Source organism: Elephas maximus, chromosome 2, assembly GCF_024166365.1.
Source record: "Elephas maximus indicus isolate mEleMax1 chromosome 2, mEleMax1 primary haplotype, whole genome shotgun sequence".
Lineage (NCBI taxonomy): Eukaryota > Metazoa > Chordata > Mammalia > Proboscidea > Elephantidae > Elephas > Elephas maximus.
The window spans coordinates 76,535,923-76,552,660 of record NC_064820.1 but is presented as its reverse complement, the minus strand read 5'-3'; the positions used below and the strand labels follow the sequence as shown (position 1 = coordinate 76,552,660).

The 16,738-nt window shown below is 42.1% G+C and overlaps 1 long non-coding RNA gene across 1 annotated transcript in view; it reads left to right on the top strand.

Annotated features, from left to right (window-relative positions):
• The window catches only part of LOC126065411 (uncharacterized), a 267,033-nt gene that overhangs the window by 68,856 nt on the left and 181,439 nt on the right, over positions 1–16,738 (top strand). The window contains exons 2-3 of the long non-coding RNA XR_007514856.1: positions 3,636–3,747; positions 7,045–7,152. This is a non-coding gene — a long non-coding RNA (uncharacterized LOC126065411). The remainder of the gene's footprint in view (positions 1–3,635; positions 3,748–7,044; positions 7,153–16,738) is intronic.

Below are 16,738 nucleotides of genomic sequence, written 5' to 3'. Positions count from 1 at the left end.
ATCTGGGACCCATCACAGCATTCACTACAGAAGGGAAATAAAAATGAAAGTCTGCCTAACTTTGTTGTTAGCTTCACCACAAGGCAGCTGTGGCCATTTACCTCTATTGCTGCTTTCGGAGGGGTACTTCCTTTCATCAAACGATGCTCATACTTTGTACTGGAGGACTCCCTGAAAGATACAGAGATTGTCCCAAGGAGAGAGAATCTGAAATATTTAATAGAAACCCATAGCCTGGTACCGGGCATAATTCTTGCGTTTTAACAAGGCCCTAGGTGCTTGGTGGGATCAAATCAAATTCTCCGGAAGCGGCGTAGGAATCACCTCTACACCATCTTTTATCATCTGGAACATTTGGGCTATGTGTTTGCAAGGTTGTTTTAGACTTATTTTGTAGCTCTCCCCTGGCTGCACAGCAGCTTTAGTAACTAATTACACAGTGGGACCTCGCGTAGACACCACTTAGATGGAGTGAAATTCCCTACTGTGACAGATTTAAAGATTACCTTCCTTAGAGGGATTCCAATCCATTCAGCGTGGCTTATTGCATGATGGAGACCAGTATTCTAAAGATTATATTTCTCAGACTCCCTTAGATTTCAGCTAATGCTTAAGACCTGGCTTCTATCAAACAGGTACACACGGGTGAGATTTGGAATGTGGAGATGAGATGGAGGCCATGCTTCTGCAGTTTCTGCTGGCAGACCCATCTTGGAAGTATTTGGGACTTCTGTGGCAGCAGTAGGAACAGGGATTGATTACCTAATAAGCAAGGTATGCACAGGCTTACTTGTGTTTACTTACTGATCTGTAGTACACAGTTTCACCTGTTTTTCACCCATCTTTGACGTGGTGAATTGACCATGTGAAATTGTGCACTACAGTTTAGTAAGTAAACACAAGTAAGCCTGTGTGTACCTTGCTTACTGGTTAATCTGCCCCTGAGTAGGAAGATCCCAGTGTCTGGTTCCTAACCTCATGGGTGTTGAACAGCAAATTTCTGGGCATGGATCATTACAGAGGCAGAGTGATCCTTGAGCCAGCAGCTGGAGCAGCAGCTTTCTGATTCTATTTCCTGATTGCAGTAGAGGTAAGCAGCTCCTGCTGTATCTTTTTGGTGAGATGTTTCTGGAAGCTCAGCCTAGAACCTCCTTCTCTAGCCTGTCCAATGAATGTTGACAGCACCTAATTCCCTTAAATTAAATCCCTTTCTGCATAAACCAACTAGGGTCGTTTCTGTAATCTGCAACTAAACCCAGATTGAAATACCTACTTCATCGATTTATTCATGCACGTAGTAGGTACACAAAAACATATTAATTAAAAAAAAAATTATTAAGTGCCTGGTTTGTACCAGATGCTGTAATGGGATCAAAATGAAAAAAATATGATCTCTGTCCACAGGTGTTCTCAGTCTAGTCGGGGAGACAGCCTGTCATGGATTGAATTGTGTCCCCTGACAATATGTATCAACTTGATTAGTCCATGATTCCTAGTATTGTATGGTTGTCCTCCATTTTGTGATTGTAATTTTATAATAAAGAGGATTAGGGCAAGATTGTAACACCCTTACTAAGGTCACATCCCTGATCCAATGTAAAGGGAGTTTCCCTGGAGTGTGGCCTGCACCACCTTTTATCTTACAAGAGATGAAAGGGAAGCAAGCAGAGAGTGGGGACCTCACATCACCAAGAAAGCAGAGCTGCGAGCAGAGCGCGTCCTTTGGGCCCAGGGTTCCTGAGCAGAGAAGCTCTAGTCTAGGGGAAGATTGACAAGGATCTTTCTCCAAAGCCTAAAGACAGGAAAAGCCTTCTCCTGGAGCTGACACCCTGAATTTGGACTTCTAGCCTACTAGACTGTGAGAAAATAAATTTCTCTTTGTTAAAGCCACCCACTCATGGTATTTCTGTTATAGCAGCACTAGATGACTAAGACATAGCCTGTAGACAAGTAATTACCGTTAAGTATAATAAGCAGTTGAATAAAGGTAAGGAAGAGGTGCTACGGGGGCCCAGACAGGGGACAGCCTAGGGAAGTCATGGAATTTTCCACAGAAGAGCATTGTTTCAGTTATCTTTAAGACAGAAGGAGTTTGCCTGATGGAGAAAGTGGGTATCAGAATCAGGAATTTTACCCTACTTGTAAGCTAATAGGTGCCTGGTGCACAGTGGTTAAGAGCTCAGCTGCTAACCATAAGGTCAGCAGTTCGAATTCACCAGCCACTCCTTGGAAACTCTGTGGGGCAGTTCTACTCTGTCCTGTAGGGTCGCTATGAGTCAGAATTGACTTGACAGCAATGGGTGTGGTTTGTAAGCTAATAAGGCAACCTGTTACTGAATGTTAGCAGAAGACATGAGACTCCTGGTCAGAAGCATGCATAGCACAGCAAGCAGCACAAGCATGATGCTGTGTCAGCTCCCCTTGGCCTCTTAGTCCTATGGGAGCCTGGGTGGGTGATGTGCACATAGTGGACTTGCATCACATCTGAGGAACACTGAGCCTCGGAAATCTATCTCTTTTATAGCAAGCCTGCTCTTTGTCCTAGGAAAACATCGCCTCAGTCCTTAAGGTTGCTCACTGCAAGTGTAACCCTGAGAAACAGCCTAAAAGAGTCAGGACCTTGCGCTCTTGGTATGTCCAAGAAGATGAGCATGAAAGGCCATAGAGGACAGTAGGAAAGGGTATTCCGGGAGGAAGAAGCAACGTATGCAAACTTTCCCAAAGTGTTTTCTGTGTAAACTTGTTTCATGCAATGTTATTTGGAAAAAAAAAAAAAGTTTCAAGGTAAAATATGTTAAACTGCTAAACACTATTGAACAAAACTTGGCAAGATTTTTGTTTATGAGCGAAGGGCTTCTGAGAATCTTTAAAATACTCATGGGACATTGTAAATATCCAAGAAGGAGATATAATATATTAGTGTTTCCTTTGTTTTGGGGGATCTTGGAGCCATTTTCAGTGTAGCATATTGAATGCTGCATTGCATTCTGATGGCTACAGATTCTGGGAGAAGGTCCTTGATGGAGCTTTAGGAAGGTCGATAAGCAATTCTTTTGTTGCCCACCTAACTCAGAATCAACCGATAGATAGATATAGAGTTAGTCAGATGGAGATAGCAATATTACATTTATTACTGATAATGCTATGTAGAGAAAGTGGCCCGGGAAGTTAAATGGTCTTCCTAATATTTTAGCTCAGATTTATGCAGACCAATTTACTAGTCCCTGGCTGTGCTGGACAACCACAGACCTCTCTACCCTGGAGAAGCAGGTAATGCATGCCTCCTGCAGGCAGGTGCTCCAGGAAAGGGAGAGAGGAGGGAAGCATTCTATGATCATAACAGCTGATCTCTCTCCAAGCTCACCAATCAGATAAATCACTCAGGCAAGGAGTGCTACCCTAATAAGGTACTTCAACATGGAACCCTGAAGAGTGGGTAATAGGTGTTCTTCCCAGCAACCCTTTTAGGGTTGTGCAGCATTTGTAGGGCGGTGGATGTGTAGTTTAATGCCAAGCCAGGCCATGCATCAAGACTGTTGGGAAACAGGTTTATCACCCTGAGAGAGCTGACAGAGAGACAAGACTGTCTTCTCAGACTTAGGGCAGTTAGTTTACTTTTCTCTTTGTGCTCTTAGGGCCCTGGAGGGAGAACAGGAAGAAGAACTAGGGATTACTTGAAGCGCTCAATCAGAAGCTGAGCCAATGACTATGCTCACTTGGTAGGAAAGGATTGCACACTCATGGAGGGTGAGTTAAATGAGCTTTAACAGTGATTCTGAGAATCCAGGGCGTAGCCGACTGTCAGACACTGCCCCAAACAGATCCCCTGAGCACTCACATTTCCAGGACTTGCCAACCATTCCATGGCAAGCACTTCCCTTTTCTGTCTAAAGATTTTCCTTGGCCCAAATATGGGTCAGGACAAAAGTGGTGGGAGTTAATGGGAATAGCCCTCAGCCAATGATGGATGGGAGCTGGAGGATAAACACCCCAGTTTCCTCTCACCTTGTGTGGGATTACTCTAAGTCATGTTCTATAAAGCCTCCCAGAGTTCTCCAGTGGGATCGAGTCCCAGTCGTACACAGTGGTAACCTGCTTTATAACACACTGTTTATTGGTTTTCTTGCTTGTCTCACTTGCCTACTTCCCTATCTGCAGTTCCTGGGATCACCTCCCAAATAAACAACTTGCAGTCAAATCCTTGTCTGCCTCTGGAGAACCTAAACATGGTATCTACAACATCCACCCACCCACTCACTCATCCACCTATCCATCCATCCGTCCATCCGTCCATCCGTCCATCCGTCCATCCGTCCATCCGTCCATCCGTCCATCCGTCCATCCGTCCATCCGTCCATCCGTCCATCCGTCCTTCCAACCACCCAACCATCCAACCATCCAACCATCCAACCAGCCAACCAGCCAACCAGCCAACCAGCCAACCAGCCAACCAGCCAACCAACCAACCAGCCAACCAACCAACCAACCAACCAACCAACCAACTTTACCAACCTACCATATGCCAGGCAACATATGAGGTACTCTAGACAAAAGATACACAAATTACAGTGCTTGAACTAAAGTTGCTCAATTAAATGGCCTTATGTTTCCCATATCACCAGGCAGAATTATTCCATACACTGGACACCAAAGCAGCATTGGAAAGACTGGTTATAAAAATGATGTGGTGGCTGTGTCAGACCTCCTATAGCTTCATGAGGGGGGAGAATCATTATCAAAAGCCTAAGGCTGATTCCTATGAGGTGGAGGTCAGATATACCTTAACCCTCCAACCTTTTTACCAATTCTGACATCAGCCGTCCCTCCCATGGCACTCTACTTCTCTGCCTTGTTCAGTAATTCATTGCAATGACACACAGAACTCACAAACCATACTCACAGTTATGGAGTTTATTTGGGAAGTAACAGGTTAAAATTTAGGATCAAAAATGACTTGGGATGCAGTTCTTTGATCAGAACAGCCTCTTCTTAGCCATGCCTGCAGGCAGGCCTCTCTATGGCCCCTGGCCTCTTGGTCCTCAGCCCCTTGGGCCTCTTGGGCCGGCCTGGCCTTTGCCCTGCTGGGGCAAGTGTTATGAAGTTCTTTAGTGCCACTGATAAGTGCCCAGAGACACCCCATTCCTCCAGTAATCCTCGACCAGAATGCGTTCATTCAGCTCTCTCGCTTTCTGGGTAGACACATCCACTATAAACACCTTACTCTGTGGGCTGGGAAGCCCACTGTGCCATCTCAAGTTGGTCTTCTGGCTCTGTTGCTACAGCTTCTCTGCCACTGCTTCTTATCGTCTCTCACCGTTTCCAGTGTTACAGCTCTCTCTCTCTCTCTGTCTAGGAGGTTCTCAGTGCAGGGACCCCAGGTCCAAAAGATGGGCTCCATTCCTAGATCTTCTTTCTTGGTGGTATAGAGAACCCCACTTTCCACCTCTGGGATGGCTCATTTTAAGTTTAGTAGAATTGCAAAACTGAAAAATCCCCTCATTAGGGTTCCAGATACCTTATTTACATGGTCCCACCCCCACAAGGATGCCACACACCTTATTTGTATTATTAGCAAGCTGTCCATTCCCCTTAGTGGGCCACAAGCACCTCATTTGCATAGTTTTACCCAGTCATTTGGTGCAAGTTACAAAACAAAGGTGAGAAAGGCCATATAAAAGTGGTCCATCGTACCGTACCACACTGATGAATTTTGCTTTCAGAGGTTTGAAGAGGGCTGTCCTAGGAAGCACCATCCCTACTGGGGAAAACAGTACCTGGCACATGGTGGGTGTTCAATACATGTTTAGTGAGTGAGTGTTTAAATGGGTAGAAGAAACAAACAGATGGCTTAATTGTAAAGTGGGTCAGACTTTCCCTGGGATCCTTCTCCCTGTGTTTCTGAATGCTTGTCCCCAAACATTTGAAACTCACAGTCGAAAATCTGATCTCAGAAAATTAAGAAAATCATTCAGTTAAGGTGAGTGTGAGATCTCTCCCAGGAGAGATTTTACACTTAAAAGAGGGAGCAGGAACGGATGAACTCAAAGTGATCAATTCCAGGTTTGATGGTTAAGATCTTCTGCTTGAGTACAGAAAGATTTTGGGGTGGCAGTCTTTTCTGGTACCCCTCAAATCATAGAACACAGATAAGATTAGTCTCAACTGCAAAAACAAACAAGGCCAGGCTTTGAATTATGACACAATTAGTTACCATGTGCAACCCATGAGTCATTGCTTGTGATTCCTGCACATTTTGGTGTTCTAAGAATAGTACCTTTAACCCTCATCACTCTATAATATGGAAGGGCCTGATGAGGCCTGATCCCCAACATGTTGCCACAGTAATGAAGGGTGCAAATTATCAGTGGTTTGGGAGAGTTCGTGGTGGGCTGTGGGGTCTTGGAGGAGTTCATGGAGCAGGAGGGACTTGAGCTGGGCATTAGAAGAAGGGTAGGACTTGGCTGGGTGGAGAGAACAATAGTAACTGTTGGCATTTATTAAGTACTTACTACATGCAGACTCTGTGGTAAGGACTCACGATCTCATTAGAAAGCTTAAATATTTTGCTCATATCAATACAATAATTAAAAGGCAGAGCCAAGATTCAGATTCAGGCAGTGTGCTACCAGAGCCTACCCATTAACAACCATTTGAACCACTCTACTGCTGTGCTATTTCTTGGGGGCTGGGTAGGGAGGAAAGTTAGAAAAGAAAAACAGTGTTCTGCAATGATCACAACCTTGAATGTCAGGATGAGATTTAAAAAAAAAAATGTTGTTGTGCTTTGGGTGAAGGTTTACAGGGCAAAATATTTTCCCGTTCAACAATCTGTACACAGAATGCTCCAAGACATTGCTCACAGTCCCCTCAATGTGTCAGCTTCTCTCCATTTCTGCCCTGGGTTCCCCCTTACCTTTCATCCTGTTTTCCTACCCTTTCCTGCCTTCTTGTCTTTGCTTTTGGGCAGATTTTGCTTTTTTGGTCTCATATAACTGACTATTCTAAGGACCTCATTCCTCTTGGGTGTTATTGTTTATTTTGTAGGTCTGTCTATTGTTTGGCTGAACGGTGGTCTCCAGAAACGGCTTCATGTAAGAAGGGTATCTGTCTTGGGCCATAGTCTTGAGGGTTCCTCCAGTTTCTATCAGGCTGGTAAGTCTGGTCTTTTTTATGGATTTGATTTTTGTTCTACATTTTCTCCCGTTTTCTCTGGGACCCTCTATTGTGATCCAGGTGAGAGCAGTCGGGAGTGGTAGCCAAGCACCATCTAGGTCTTCTGGTCTTAGGGGCAGGTAGTCTGTGGTTCCTGTGGTCCATTAGTCTTTTAGACTAATTGCTCCCTTGTGACTTCAGTTTTCTCCACCCTTCTTTGTTTCTGCTGGGTTGAGACCAATAGTTGTATCTTAGATGGCTGCTCGCAAGCCTTTAAGACCCCAGACAGTACTCACTAAAGTAGAATGTAGAACATTGTCTTTATGAACTATGTTATGCCAATTGACATAGATATCCCCTGAGTCTATGGTCCTCAGCCTTCAAGTCTAGCAACTTTGCCCCATGATGTGTTTGGTTATGTCTGGGAAGTTTCCATGACTATGCCTCTTGTGTGTTCTGTTGTCTATTTTAATATACATGCAGCATATCCAAATGTCTATATCTGCAAGTGAGTGTGCTCCCTTGCACCCTCCCACTCCTCTTTAGCATTCCTATGTACCATTCTAGACTGATCAGTTAATACAATCTTTGTAGTGTTATCTATGTTGTGGTAATTACCATAATTGCCCTTTATTCTTGTGTTTCTCTCAGTGCCTTATATAGCTGTAGTCCTGTTGTGACTTCCCCCCTATTGTGTAACATCTTTCCCTTCACCATATTGTCCTGTGTCTTCTTTCTAGTTGATGATTTTCCCTCCATCTCCCTTCCATTCCTAGTAACCATCAAAGAATGTTTGCGTGTGTGTGTGAATGTGTGTGTAACCCTTTTCTTGATTGTCTATAGTAGTCATACAATATTTGTCTTTTTGTGATTGACTTATTTCACTCAGCATAATGTCCTCCAAGTTCATCCATGTTGTGAGATGTTTCACAGATTCATCTTTGTTCTTTATTATTGTGTAATATTCCATTGTGTGTATATACCTCAGTTTGCTTATCCATTCATCTGTTGATGGACATTCAGGTTGTCTGCATGTTTTTGCTATTGTGGATAGTGTTGCAATGAACATGGGAGCGCATATGGCTATTTGTGTCACGGCTGTTATTTCCCTAGGGTATATATCTAGGAGTGGGATTGCCGGGTCGCAAGGTATTTCTATTTCTAGTTTTTGAGGACGTGCCATACTGTTTTCCGTAGTGGTGGTACCATTTTACAATCCCACCAGCAGTGTATAAGAGTTACAATCTCCCCACAACTTCTCCAGCATTTGTCATTTTCTGCTTTTTTTTTTTTATTGGTGCCACTAATGTCAGAGGTGAGATGGTATCTCATTGTAGTTTTGATTTGCACCTCTTTGATGCCTAATAATCGCAAACATTTCTTCATGTGTTTCTACACGTGTTTGCTGTTTGCCTGAATGTCTTCTTTGGTGATGTGTCTATTCATAGCTTTTGCCCATTTTTTAATTGCATAGTTTGTCTTTTTGTTGTTGAGGTGTTGGATTTTTCTGTACATTTTAGAGACTAGCCTCTTGTCAGATACGTCGTAGCCAAAATTTTTTTCCCAGCCTGTAGGTTCTTCTTTTTTTTTTTTTTAAACTCTTTTGGAGAAGGTTTTTGTTGAGCATAAGTGTTTAATTTTTAGAAGGTCTTATTTATCTAGTTTATCTTCTGCTGTTTGTGCATTTTTAATTATGTTGGTACGCTATTTATGGCGTGTATTAGGGCTTCTAGCATTGGTCCTATTTTTTCTTCCATGATCTTTATAGTTTTAGCTTTTAAGTTTAGATTTCTATCCATTTTGAGTTGGTTTTTGTGTTAAGGGTAAGGCATGGGTCTTGTTTCATTTTTCTGCAGATAGATATCCAGTTTTGACAGCACCATTTGTTAAAGAGACTGTCTCTTCACTGCTTAATGGACTTTGGCCCTTTATGGAGGATAAGCTGTCCATAGGTGGATGGATTTACATCTGAGTTCTCAGTTCTGTTCCATTGGTCTATGTGTCTGTCATTCTACCAGTACCCGGCAATTTTGACTACCATGGCTGTATAGTAGGTTCTGAGATCAAAAAGTGTGAGGCCTCCTACTTTGTTCTTCTTCCTTAACAATGCTTTACTTATTTGGGGCCTCTTTCCATTCCATATAAAGTTGTTGTTGTTGTTAGGTGCTGTTGAGTTGGTTCCAACAGGATGAAACACTGCCTGGTTCTGCACGATCCTCACAACAGTTGTTGTGCTTGAGCCCATTGTTGCAGCCACTGTGTCAATCCGTTTGTTGAGGATCTTCCTCTTTTTTGCTGTCTACTACAGCATGATGCCCTTCTCTAGGGACTGATCCCTCCTGATAACATGTCTAAAGTATGTGAGCCATTGTCTCACTATCCTTGCTTCTAAGGAGCATTCCGGCTGTACTTCTTCCAAGAAAGATTTGTTCGTTCTTTTGGTAGTCCATGGTATATTCAATATTCTTCGCCAACACCACAATTCAGAGGTATTAATTCTCCTTCAGTCTTCTTTATTCATTGTCCAGTTTTTGCATGGATGTGAGGCGGCTGAAAACACTGTGGCTTGGGTCAGGTGCATCTTAGTCCTTAAAGTGACATCTTTCCTCTTCAACACTTTAAAGAGATCTTTTGCAGCAGATTCACCCAATGCAATGCGTCTTTAATTATTTTTTCTATTTTTTATTGCGCTTTAACTGAAAGTTTACGATTGAAGTCAGTTTCTCATGCAAAATATTATGTGACTCTAGTTGCTCTCCCTACAATGTGACAGCACATTCCTCTCTCCCCTGTGTTTCCCGTGTCCATTCAACCAGCTCCTGCCCCCCCGCCACCGCCTTCTCATCTCGCCTCCAGACAGGAGTTGCCCACATAGTCTCATGTGTGTACTTGAGCTAAGAAGCACACTCATCACCAGTATCATTTTATGTCTTATACTCCAGGCTAATCTTTGTCTGAAGAGTTGGCTTCAGGAATGGTTTTAGTTTGGGGCTAACAGAGAGTCCAGATCATGACCTCTGGGGTCCCTCCAATCCCTCCAGTCCCAGTCCGACCTTTAAGTTTGGTCCTGATTTCTTGACCGCTGCTTCCATGGGTGTTGACTGTGGATCCAAGTAAAATGAAATCCTTGACAACTTCAATTTTTTTCTCCACTTATCGTGATGTTGCTTATTGGCCAAGTTGTGTGGTTTTTTGTTTTCTTTATGTTGAGGCGTAATCCATGCTGAAGGCTGTGGTCTTTGAACTTCATCAGTAAGTGGCTCAAGTCCTCTTCACTTTCAGCGAGCAAGGTTGTGTCATCTGCATAATGCAGGTTGTTAACGAGTCTTCCTCCAATCCTGATGCCCCATTCTTCTTGATCTAGTCCAGCTTCTTGGATTACTTCCTCAGCACACAGATTGAATAAGTATGGTAATAGGATACAACCCTGATGCACGCACAGCTTTTCTGACTTTAAATCATGCAATATCCCCTTTTCTGTTCAAACAACTGCCTCTTGATCTATGTATAGTTTCCTCATGAGCACAATTAAGTGTTCCGGAATTCCCATTCTTCACAATGTTATCCATAATTTGTTATGATCCACAAGTTGAATGCCTTTGCCTAGTGAATAAAACACAGGTAAACATCTTTCTGGTATTCTCTGCTTTCAGGCAAGATCCACCAGACATCAGCAATGATATCCCTGGTTGCACGTCCTTTCCTGAATTTCTGGCAGTTCCCTGTTGATACACTTTTGAATGATTTTCAGCGAAATTTTACTTGTGTGTAATATTAATGATATTGTTCATTAATTTCCACATTCATTTGGATCACCTTTCTTGGGACTAGTCATAAATACAGATCTCCCCCAGTCAGTTGGCCAGGTAGCTGTCTTCCAAATGTCTTGGTATAGAGGAGTGAGTACTTCCAGGGCTGCATCTGTTTATTGAAACATCTCAACTCATATTCCTTCAATTCCTGGAGCCTTGTTTTTAGCCAGTGCCTTCAGTGCAGCTTGGATCTCTTCCTTCAGTATCATCGGTTCCTGATCACATGCTACCTCCTGAAATGGTTGAATATTGACCAATTATTTTTGGTACAGCAACTCTTTGTACTTATTCCATCTTCTTTTGATGCTTTCCACTTCGTTTAATATTTTCCCCATATACCTTAGTTATCTAGTGCTGGTATAACAGAAGTACCACAAGTGGATGGGAATTTATTCTCTCACAGCCTAGGAGTCCAAATTCAAAGCGTCAGCTGCAGGGGAAGGCTTTCTTTCTCTGTCTGCTCTGGAGGAAGGTCCTTGTCATCAATCTTCCCCTGGTTTAGAGGTTCTCCATGCAGGAACCTCAGTGCCAAAGGTTGTGCTCAGCTCCTGGTGCTGCTTTCTTGGTGGTATGAGGTTCACGTAAGTCTTTGCTCACTTCTGTCTTTTTATATCTCAAAAGAGATTGGCTCAAGACACAATCCAATCTTGTCAGTTGAGTCCTGCCTCATTAACATAACTGCTGCTAATCCCATCTCATCAACATCATAGAGATAGGGTTTACAACACAGAAAAAATCACATCAGATGACAAAATGGTGGACAATCATACAATAATGGGAATCATGGCCTAGCCAAATTGATACATACATTTTCTGGGGACATGGTTCAATCCATGACACCATAGAATCCTTCAATATTGCAACTCGAAGCTCAAATTTTTTCTTCAATACTTTCAGCTTGAGAAATGCTGAGTGTGTTCTTCCGTTTTGGTTTTCTAACTCTGAGTCTTTGCACGTGTCATTATAATACTTTGTCTTCTTGAGCCACCCTTTGATATTTTCTGTTCAGCTCTTTTACTTCATCATTTTTTCCATTTGCTCTAGCAACTCTGTGTTCAAGAGCAAGTTTCAGGATCTCTTCTGACATCCATTTTGGTCTTTTCTTTCTTTCCCGTCTTTTTAGTGACGTCCTTGATGTCATTCCACAACTCCTCTGGTCTTTGGTCATAAGTGCTTAATGCGTCAAATCTATTCCTGAGATGGTCTCTAAATTCAGGTGGGATATACCCAAGATTGTACTTTGGCTCTTGTGGACTTGTTCTAATTTTCTTCAGCTTTAGCTTGAACTTGCATATGAGCAGTTGATGGTCTGTTCCACAGTCGGCCCCTGGGCTTGTTCTGAATGATGATATTGAGCTTTTCCATCATCTCTTTCCCCAGATGTAGTCGATTTGATTCCCGTGTATTCCATCTGGCGTATAGTCACTGTTTATGTTGTCGAAAAAAAGTATTTGCAACGAAGAAGTCATTGTCTTTGCAAAATTCTATCATGAGATCTCTGGCATCATTTCATTCACCAAGGCCATATTTTCCAACTACTGATCCTTCTTCTTTGTTTTCAACTTTCGCATTTCAATCACCACTAATTATCAATGCATCCTGATTGCATGTTTGATCAATTTCAGACTGCAGAAGTTGGTAAAAACCTTCAATTTCTTCATCTTAGCCTTAGTGGTTGGTGTGTAAATTTGAGTAATAATGGTATAAACTGGTTTTTCTCATAGGTGTATGCATATTATCCTATCACCCTCAGTGTTGTACTTCAGGATAGATCTCGAAATGTTCTTTTTGACAACGAACGCAACACCATTCCTCTTCAATTTGTCCTTTCGGGTATCGTAGACCATATGATTTTCCAATTCAAAATGGCCAATTCCAGTCCATTTCATCTCACCTTTTTAATACCTAGGATATTGATATTCATGCATTCCATTTCATTTTTGACAATTTCCAATTTTCCTAGATTTGTATTTTGTACATTCCACATCCTAATTATTAATGGATGTTTGCAGCTGTGTCTTCTCATTTTGAGTCATGCCAAACCAGCAAATGAAGGTCCCAAAAGCTTAACTCCATCCACATCATTAAGGTCAACTCTACTTTGAGGCCCCCACATGTCTGTCAGTTTGTTATACTGTGGAGGCTTGTGTTTTGCCATGATGCTGGAAACTATGCCTACGGTATTCAGATACCAGAAGGGTCACCCATGGAGGATGGCTTTCAGCTGAGCTTATAGACTAAGACAGGTTAGAAGGAAGGACCCAGCAGTCTACTTCTGACACTTGCTCTTGAACACCAAGCAGCTAAACCAAAAGGAAGAAATGATGAAGTGAAAGAATTAAACAGAAGATTTCAAGGGGCCTCTTGAGATAGCAAAGTAAAGTATTATAATGATGTGTGCAAAGAGCTGGAGATAGAAAACCAAAGGGAAGAAAACACTTGGCATTTCTCAAGCTGAAAGAACTGAACAAAAAATTCAAGACTGGAGTTGCGATAGTGAAGGATCCTATGGGGAAAAATATTAAACGACACAGGAAACATCAAAAGAAGATGAAAGGAATACACAAAAGCAGTATACCAAAAAGAATTAGTGGATGTTTCAACCATCCCAAGAGGTAGCACTTGATCAGGTACTGATGGTATTGAAGGAAGAAGTCCAAGCTGCACTGAAGGCATGGCGAAAAACAAGGCTCCAGGGATTGTCAGAGTATCAGTTGAGATGTTTCAACAAATGGATGCAGCGCTGGAAGTGCTCACTCATCTATGCCAAGAAATTTGGAAGACAGCTACCTGGTCAACTGATTGGAAGAGATCCATATTTATGTTTATTCCAAAGAAAGGTGGTCCAACAGAATGCAGAAATTATGGAACAATATTATTAATATCACATGCAAGCAAAATTTTGCTGAAGATTATTCAAAACAGGCTGTAGAAGTATATCGACAGGGGACTGCCAGAAATTCCAGCGGGATTCAGAAGAGGATGTGGAACCAAAGATATCACTACTGATGTCAGATGGATCCTTGGCTGAAAGCAAAGAACACCAGAAGGATGTTTGCCTGTGTTTTATTGACTATGCAAAGGCATTTGACTGTGTGGATCATAAGAAATCATGCATAGCATTGGAGAAGAATGGGAATTCCAGAACACTTAATTGTACTCATAGATCAAGGGGCAGTTGTTTGGACAGAACAAGGGGATACTGATTGGTTTCAAGTCAGGAAAGGTATGAGTAGGGTTGTATCCTTTCACCATACCTATTCAACCTGTGTGCTGAGCAAATAATCTCAGAAGTGGACTATACGAAGAAGAACGGGGCATCAGGATTGGAGGATGACTCGTTAACAAGCTGCAGATGACACAGCCCTGCTTGCCGAAAGTGAAGAGGACTTGAACCACTTACTGAGGAAAATGAAAGACCACAGCCTTCGGTATGGATTACACCTCAGAGTAAAAAACAAAAATACTCACAACTGGACCGATGAGCAACATCATGATAAATGGAGAAAAGATTGAAGTTGTCAAGGATTTCATTTTACTTGGATCCACAATCAATAGCATGGAAGCAGTGGTCAAGAAATCAAACAATGCATTGCACTGGGTAAATCTAAAAAGGAACTCTTTAAAGCGTTGAAAAGCAAAGATGTCACCTTGAAGACTAAGGTGTGCCTGAACCTCCCCCCCCAAAAAAAAAGCCATGGTATTTTCAATCACATCATACGCATGTAAAACCTGGACAATGAATAAGGAAGACCAAAGAAGAATTGACACCTTTGAATTGTGATGCTGGTGAAGAATATTGAATATATCATGGACTGCCAAAAGAATGAACAAACCTGTTTTAGAAGAAGTACAATCAGGATGCTCCTTAGAAGCAAGGATGGTGAGACTGCATCTTACATACTTTGGACATGTTGTCAGGAGGGATCAGTCCCTAGAGAAGGACATCATGCTTGGTAAAGTACAGGGTCAGCGGAAAAGAGGAGCACCTTCAATGACATGGATTGACACAGTGGCTGCAACAAGGGGCTCAAGCATAACAACGATTGTAAAGATGGTGCAGGGCTGGGCAGTATCTTGTTCTGTGGTACATGGGGTCGCTATGAGTTGGAACCGACTCAATGGCACCTAACAACAGCAACTACCTTGAGGAGGTAATTTTTCCTCAGTTGTCTTTTGTGTGCCTTCCAACATCGGGCTCATCTTCTGGCAGTGTATTAGACCATGTTCTACTGTTATTCATAAGGTTTTCACAGCTAATTCTTTTCAGAAGTAGATCGCCAGGTCCTTCTTCCTAGTCTTAGTCTGGAAGCTCAGCTAAACTGGTTATCCATGGTTGACCCTGCTGGTATTTGAATATCAGTGGCATGGCTTCCAGCATCACAGCAACACGCAAGCCCTCACAGTATGTCAAACTGATAGATGTGGGGGAGGGGGTCCATATAAAATTAGTAATTAGTTTTTCTATCTCATTAAAGAATGCTGTTGTGATTTGGATTGGGATTGCATTATATCTATACATCACTTTGGGTAGTATTGGTATTTTCACAATGTTAAGTCTTCCTGTTCAAGAGCATGGTATGTTTTTCCATCTCTGTGGGTCTTTTTTGATTTCTTGCAGTAGTATTTTGCGGTTTTATTTGTGGAAGTCCTTTACATCCCTGGTTAGATTTATTTCTTATATTTTATATTTTGGTGGGGCTATGTAAATGGTATTGTTTTTCTGATTTCCTTTTCAAAGTTCCCTTTGTTGATGTAGAGGAATCGAACTGATTTTTTGAATGATGATCTTGTATCCTGTCACTTTGCTGAATCCTTCTATTAATTACAGTAGCTCTTGTGAACTCTTTGGGATTTTCTATGTATAGGATCATATCCTCTTTGAATATGGATAGTTTTACTTCTCCCTTAGCAACTTGAATGTCCTTTATTTCCTTTTCTTGCTTTTTTGGTCTAGGTAGGACTTCTAATACAATGCTGAGTAGAAGTGGTGATAAAGGGCAACCTTGTCTGGTTCCTGTTCTCAAGGGGAATGCTTTCAGTCTCTCTCCATTGTGGATAAAGTTGGCTGGTGGATTTGTATAAATGCCCTTTGTTATTTTGAGGCATTTCCCTTCTATTCCTATTTTACTGAGAGTTTTTATCAGGAACGGGTGCTGGACTTTATCATATGCCTTTTCTGTGTTGATTAAAATGACCATGTGATTCTTTTCCTTTGTTTTATTTATGTGGTGGATTATGTTGATTGATTTTCTAATGTGGAACCATCCTTGCATACCTGGTATGAATCCCACTTGGTCATTTTTTTTTTGTTGTTACGCTATTGAATTGTATTGGCTAGGATTTTCTTGGGAATTTTTGCATCTATATTCCTGAGGGATATTGGTCTGTAGTTTTCTTTTTCAGTGATGTTTTTGCCTGGCTTTGGTATCAGAGTCAGGATGAAATTTTATCCACTGCTTTCTCACTGGTCAGTTTTCTTGGAGGTCTGGGCAAGTCAGTATGAGAGCGGAGCCGGGCCCAATTCCTTTAATTCAGTGTCTAACCCACTACTGGCATTAATATTTGAGTGTGACAATTGTTCCTTCAGGCAAGTGTTCCTGTGTCTTATACAGATAAAATGTCAGCAACCCAGACGGAATCAGAGGAGGAAAAGGCCAAATTCTTCTGAGTGGAATGGAGTGCAGCTGCAGGCTCTGGAGCAGAGGTGGCTCCCCTCTTTGCAAGGGCTGAGTCCAAGAGACACGCTTGAGTGTCCAGTGCCTCTTGTGGCA